Source organism: Theobroma cacao, chromosome 3 (assembly GCF_000208745.1).
Source record: "Theobroma cacao cultivar B97-61/B2 chromosome 3, Criollo_cocoa_genome_V2, whole genome shotgun sequence".
Taxonomy (NCBI): Eukaryota; Viridiplantae; Streptophyta; class Magnoliopsida; order Malvales; family Malvaceae; genus Theobroma; species Theobroma cacao.
In genome coordinates this window covers 5880316-5887420 of record NC_030852.1, presented here as the reverse complement: position 1 = coordinate 5887420, position 7105 = coordinate 5880316, and the positions used below count along the sequence as shown (strand labels likewise).

At 31.7% G+C, this 7105-nt stretch overlaps 1 long non-coding RNA gene across 2 annotated transcripts; it reads right to left on the bottom strand.

The window, feature by feature from the left end:
* LOC108661284 lies at positions 3939–5696 on the bottom strand. 2 transcript variants are annotated; one of them, XR_001927039.1, is made up of 3 exons: positions 5664–5696; positions 4930–5013; positions 3939–4080 (listed from the first exon to the last, which is right to left on the bottom strand). It is a non-coding gene; the product is annotated as an uncharacterized LOC108661284 (long non-coding RNA). The 2 variants fall into 2 exon arrangements; XR_001927040.1 differs by lacking the exon at positions 3939–4080 and adding an exon at positions 4525–4624.

Below are 7105 nucleotides of genomic sequence, written 5' to 3'. Positions count from 1 at the left end.
TTTTCCTATGTCACTCCTCTATCCCGCCTCCATTGGTCTTCAACCTCCTCATATGATTTCCATCTTGTCCGCTTTACTGCACTCTTCAACCCTAGCTTTGTTTTTATTTTTTCTATCATCTTTTTCACTTTGTGCCTTTTCTTCCTTTGTTTTAGGCTATGCTTCCCATAAAAACTCAATTTTTTTGTTAACTCAATTCCCTCTACTCGAATATGCCCCTTTTTTTTTACTTTACATTGATTCTTATTTAGTCCTAGGCTGGACACATTCTCATCTTGATTTATTTCCTTGCTTGGCCCATTTTTGCTATCATCCATTTGTTTTAACTCTTTTTTGGGCTTTCTTGGTCCATTGTTAAGAAATTGTGCTCATCCATAGGCTCGTAATTTTCTCCTTCATCTTTTAGGCTTCTCATGTCCTCATCCACTCTTAACCCGTCATTCCCTTATATTCTTTCTTCTAGGCTTTCCCTCATCTTTCTCTTTTTTAATGGACTTACCTCATTTCTTTCTTTTAACTAGCTTGCCACTTTTCCTTTCTTTTTTCTTTTATCCAAAACAATTAGCTCTTTCCCATTAACCTTGTCGTGGTTGTCTTTTTCATCCCTTTGTCTAGGCCTGTGCAGCGGTTAGTTGCAGTCGAGCAACCGACTATAATTGTTGGTTATTGCAACCAACAGTGGTGTCGATTGACCTCGTCAGTCAATTGGCTCAGTCGTCGGGGGGACTCTTTACCCCCCAAACCGACCGATCAATAAACAACACAACCCTCTCTTTTTTCTTTTATTTAGGGAGGGGGGGGGTAAAGACTATCCTACCCTTTATTAACCCTTCCTCCCACTCCTAAATAGTAGCCAATCCTTTCCCCCCTAATAAAAACCCCTAAATTTTCACTCCCCCTCTCTTACTAAAACTTAACTCACTTTATTAACTCACCCATTCATAGTCCATCCTTTTGTTGTTGTCGTGTCACTCCAGATTGCTGCTAGCCCTCTATTCTAGCAAGGTAAACCATAGATTTTTTTTTCTTGCTACTGGTTTTGTGAAAATAATAAGAAAGGGAAAGCTTGAGAGATTATGAATATCATTTTTTTGGTTAAAATTCATCCTAGAGAGAAAATATGTCAGAGATTATGAGTATTATATGTTGTTTTTTGCTTGAAAAGAATAATATTAGTGCAAGTAAAAATTATTGCAAGGGATTAGAAAATTGATAGGTTTGGTTTTTAATTTTTGGGAATTAAATTTTTTTCTCAACCATAGATTATTTCAACCTTAGTAGACATTAAACATTTCAAAGAGCTTAACGTTTAGAATTATTGTTTGGATAATTAATTAAAGTGATTTGATGTTAGAATTAAACATTAAGAATTATGTTTGGGAATTAATGTTTAGAATTATTGTTTGGATTTTTAATTAAAATGATTGGTAATATGCTAGAACTAAACATTAAAAATTATGTTTGGAAATTAATGCTTAGAATTATTGTTTGGACAATTAATTAAAATGATTGGTAATATGTTAGAACTAAACATTAAAAATTATGTTTGGGAATTAATATTTAGAGTTATTGTTTGGATTTTCAATTAAAATGATTGACAATATGCTAGAATTAAAAATTAAGAATTATGTTTGGGAATTAATGTTAAGAATTATTGTTTAGATTTTTAATTAAAATGATTGGCAATATGCTAGAATTAAACATTTTGAATTAATATTTGAGTTTTTTTTTTTTGTAGATGTCAACTAATGAGGAGACAAATTTCGCAACTAGTGAGACACCAACACCAACACCAACATCAACACCATCAACATCTACAACTTATGTTATTGCTAGTTCTACAGAAGCCAACAAAACATGTGAAGTTGTAAGCAAAGTGCAGAAGTAATGGGAGCCACCTCAATCTACATCGGTTGTGTGGGATTACTTCACCAAATTTGTTGATAAGAAAGGTAATAAGAAGGCTAAATGTTCTCATTTGTGGTAAAAAATTGTGTGCTGATACAAAAAAGAATGGAACATCTTCATTGAACAATCATATTAAAGTTTGTCTAAAGTTGAAATTGGTGAGTAATAGTGAAGAGAACAAGCAAAAGGAATTAGTTTTTGCGTTGGGAGGAGATGGGTTGGGTAGTTGGAAGTTTGATCAAGAGGCAATTAGAAGGAGTTTAGTTGATATGATCATTTTAGATGAACTGCATTTTAAGTTTGTGAAAAATCAAGGATATAGGAAACCAATAAACAAAGCATGTTTTGTTGGAGTAGGATCTTAGTGGATTGATGTGATTGTGTAAAGCATGGATTTCAAAAAAATTATTTTATAACGGAAGCAAGCAATCCAATTACACAAGCGGAAACGTATTTTATATTTATTGCAAATAACATAATCGCATCCTAAAAAAAAAATCTATTAAGTAAGAAAAAACATACCTTTTATTTTGAGATTCTTATTTTTGGACACCACCTCACCAATGAATGATTTCTCGACCAAACAAGTTTACCACTTATTCTTCAAGAATGCTTTCAACTTGAACCTTGAGTGGACAAGGTGTGGAATGCTAGACTACAAGATGGCAACCGATTTTGTCTCTCTTTTCTTCCTAAAAATTAAAGGCTATTTTCTTTGAAAAAAAAATTCAACCAAGAATGGGAGAGAGGAAGAAAGATACGACAAAGTTTGGAGGAAGAGGAGAGAAGTGACAGCTGAAACTTTTTCCAAAAAAAGTACTTCCATTTCTTTACTTCCATTCTCTTCTTTTTTTATTAAAACTCTTGCCTCAAAGGTTTAATCAAAATCAAACACCTTTGAATTGATCTTGACCATCCATTTAGAGTTAAGGAAGCATCAAACATGCTCTATAATTATCAAAATTAAAATTAAAGAATAAATCATTTAATTCTTTAATTATCATTTAAAGTTCTTGATAAAATAAAACTCCTTATTGTATAATAACTTTTATTTTATTATTATCCATGTTTATTTAAAAAATTAATAAAAATAAAAGAGTGATAGTCGAACATGAAGTCTCCTTTTATCAACATGGACGTCTAGATTCATTTTACAAGAATCCTATTAGCATTATCTTAATTTAAGATAGCTCTTGTCTTTAATTAAAATAAAAATATTTTATCTTGTCTAAATTGAGATAAATATGTTTTCTTGTCTAGATTAAGACAAAAAATATTTTTCTTGTCTTTAATTAAGACAAACATATTTTCTTGTCTAAATTAAGACCAAACATGTTTTTTTATCCAAATTAAGACAAACATGTTAAAGCTATCATTTTTGTACACAATTTAATTTATCAAATTACAACATGCATTCCAACTTAAACAAGTTGAATTCTACGAAGCTAAGTGGGGAATCTATTTAGGCATAGATATTCCAATCTCCAATAAACTTAGAATTATTCTTAATCTCATTAAAAATAATTCATGCTTATTAACCATGATATCTGTCATGACCCGGTACTTCCCTCGAGCTTGTGACAACAGCTGCGGTAGCTCGATAGACACTCATTTTTTGGAATGTCAACCGGGACCTCGCAAGGCTTAATATCAGCATCTCAATTCCCCCGTGAGTAACCGTTGCCGAAAATCATGTTCTAAAAGATATTAAGCTGTTTCCAACTAAAAACAAATAAAATAATAATTTTCGTCTCACAGGGGTATTTTAGTTATTTTTTCTCAAAAATTTCGAAACTGGTTAAAATGTAATATACGAGTACAAAACATATAATTCATAATCAAAAGTGAGTTTTAAAGTATAAAATCTTCATTTAAAACGAAATTGCGATTATTTAGATATAATAAGAAAATAAAAAGAAATATTAAGTAAAATATTCTATTTTCTTATGAAACAATATTTTTAGAGTTATACGTAAATAATTTTTGTAGCGTAAAAGTTAAATAAATTCATACATATTGTAATACAGTAAGCCAAAGTATTTAATTTAATTTATAATAATAAGTGAGCCCCTGAATAAACAAAAGTGAAGAGGACTATAAACTTATAGTTTGAAGAATGCAAATCTAACGGTAGTCCTCGATGAGATCAGCTATCTACAGTCTATACTGAACCTGAAATTGGATGGAAAAGAGGGTGGTGAGATTATAAAATCCTAATGAGTAAACAGACATCATCATAAACATCTAGAGTTGAGTACATGGAGACAATAAAGTAAATCATCGTAAATTGGGTCACAGCATTAGAATACATTTCATTTAAAATATGTGAAAAGGCTTATGAATCTCATAAAAACTAGGCTTGTGCCATAAATCCATTCTCAGGGACACCTTGGCCGAGGCATCCTACCGAGACCACCAAGGCTGTTAAAATTCACATTTCGCATAAATCATGTTTTTATTTTGAAAACATAGCCGTTCCTTGGCCTTGGCTGAGTTCCCCCCTCACGTGGTGGTTTGGCGTGAAGTGAACCCTAAGCTTTACCCTAGAAGATACCCTACGCGCCTCTCCATTCGAGGTAAGAAAATAATGGGGTTTACTGTGCCCCTTTGAAAGGTTGGTCCACAGAAACCCCCTACTGTAGTGATTAATTAATATATAATCCACCATATAATAAAATTTTGACGGCATGACAGGACTAATGAAATATTACCCAGCCTGCAATGGTAAAATAAAACAATTCATACAAATCATAAAACACAGCCCAGCCAGTCGTGCCAACACAATAACAATATAACATAAGCCATCAATTTAAACAATAAAATTGCCACAATTAACAGTCTCCGTGTACTCTATTTTTCAAAATCATTATTAATTTCAAAACAATTTATAAATTAATTTCATTGAAACACCTTTATTCATAAAACATGAAAATTTACCTTTTTAAATTCATTTTTCCATAGAATTCATGAAATCATCTAAAAACCATCCTAGATAATTAAAATGACAGTAAGTTTACTCACAATGTCTAGAATGTAGACTTTCGAAGTACTCTGTTTACTGGTCCTCGGATGCAATTTTCTTGCCTTTATCAGAGAACTCACCACCTTGACACAGTACAAAATTGAGAAATTCACTACATTGATACTAAATTGAAATTAAACTAATTTAGGCTACTAATGCATGATATGGAATGCAAAAATGTCCGAATAGCCGTTTAAATACGATATTCGACCTAATTCGCACTATTCTCAATCTAATCAGCTAAAATCTTCAATTTAACTCCAAATCGATTCTTTTCACTTTCTACACTCCAATTATACCTAAATTACCTCAATGATTGTGAATGAAGATCAATTTATCTGTCCCGGGTCAATAATTATACATGTCTATATGTTGAGCAAAAATTCGTATTTTCACACCAAAATTTCCCATTTAATTTCTAGCCTCACCAAACATCAAATATCACCAAAATATCATGAAATATCATCAAATTCAGCCACAATATTCTCCCTAGGAAATTCGGCCAATGATGGTAGTGGGGGAAATGAATTCTTTTCTTGTTGTTTTGTTTCTAAATATGCTAAACTAACTTAAAACACTAACATAACTTAAAATCAAATCAATAAAACTTCATTCTCTCTCCATACCCATTTGGGTAGCCATAATTCACCATGAAAACATGAAATCTAACCATGAAAAATAAGGAGAAAAGCATGGGAAAGGTAGATCACAAGTCAAAATCAAGAAATTTTACCTTTAATTGCTTGATTGCTTGATTGCTTGATTCCTTGAAATCCCACACTTTTTCTTTAATTTTTCCACCTAGGTTTCTTGTTTTGCTTTTCCTCTCTTTGTTCTTGCTATGGCCAGCCACATGAAGAGAAAATAAGCTGATTTTTTCTAATTTTAAAGCTAAAAAAAATAAATGGATATTAACTTGACACATGTCACCATCCCATTGGTCCATTTTTAATTTCTTAACTATTAAGCTTTCTCTCTCCACCACTTAAATTCCTTCAATTATCCATGATAATATTGGATAAAATCCATGTGCCGGACAAGTGTCGGGTGTGTAAACTTACAATTTTGCCCTTGAGGTGGCAAAATTACCATTTTACCCTTATGCTCTAAAAATACCGGGATTAAAATTTTTTTTCACTTATCAACCTCAAATTATACTCCAATGAGTCCAATGTGATCAATCTTGATCAAAAAATTCTTCCAATATTCCAATTTTATCCTCAGGTGGCAAAATTACCATTTTACCCATAGATAGTGAAAATTTCGATTTGACTCCGAATTAATCCTCGAACTTCGAATCACCATTTTAAGTCATTCATTGACTGCAAAATTTTCAATTTCACCCTAAAATCTCTATTTGATCTAGTTCGAGGCTTAAATCAACTTTGTTACTCCTCTAGGTAAAATACCAACTTTTGTAAAAATTTTGAGACTCTCCTAGCATGCAAACATGTTATCCATCACATGTATGTCATGACAAGTATTTTATAAGGTCAGGCTTTACAAAATCACTTCACCATAGATTCATGGTTGTATTCTTGGATTAAGTATAATCACAATAAACAATTCAATACTTGATATTAATTATTAGTTGTCCAATTGCAAACCTTATATTGTGAACCCTCATAACCATCTAATGACAAAAGGTGGAATTATCGTTTTACCCTTTATTTCAATTTTGTCACGACTCGAAACTCCCCATCGAGCCCGTGACAACCGCCGTGAGGCCTCGATAAACATTCTTCACCCCGAATGTCGATCGAAACCTTGCAAGCCTCTCGTATCAGCTTTCGCACTTCCTCGATGAGCAATAGTTATCAAATATCAAAATTCGAAGGATTACAAATCATTTCCAAATCAGAACATAACATATTGTTTTCTGGCTCACAGGGGCATTTTCATCATTTTTGTCAAAAATCTCGAAACTTGCTAAAAATGTAGTAGGTAAGCAGAAAATATATATTTAATGATTTAAAAACAAATTAAGTATCTAAAACGTTCATTTGAAGTGAAAATTTGACCATTTGAATATAATAAAAATATTCAATAAAATAAACTATTTTCTTGTAAAATAATTTTCATAAAACTATCGGTACATAATTCTTATAGCGTAAAAGTTAATTATATTCATATATACTATAAAGCAAATAACCAAAGCATAAAATTTCTTTTACA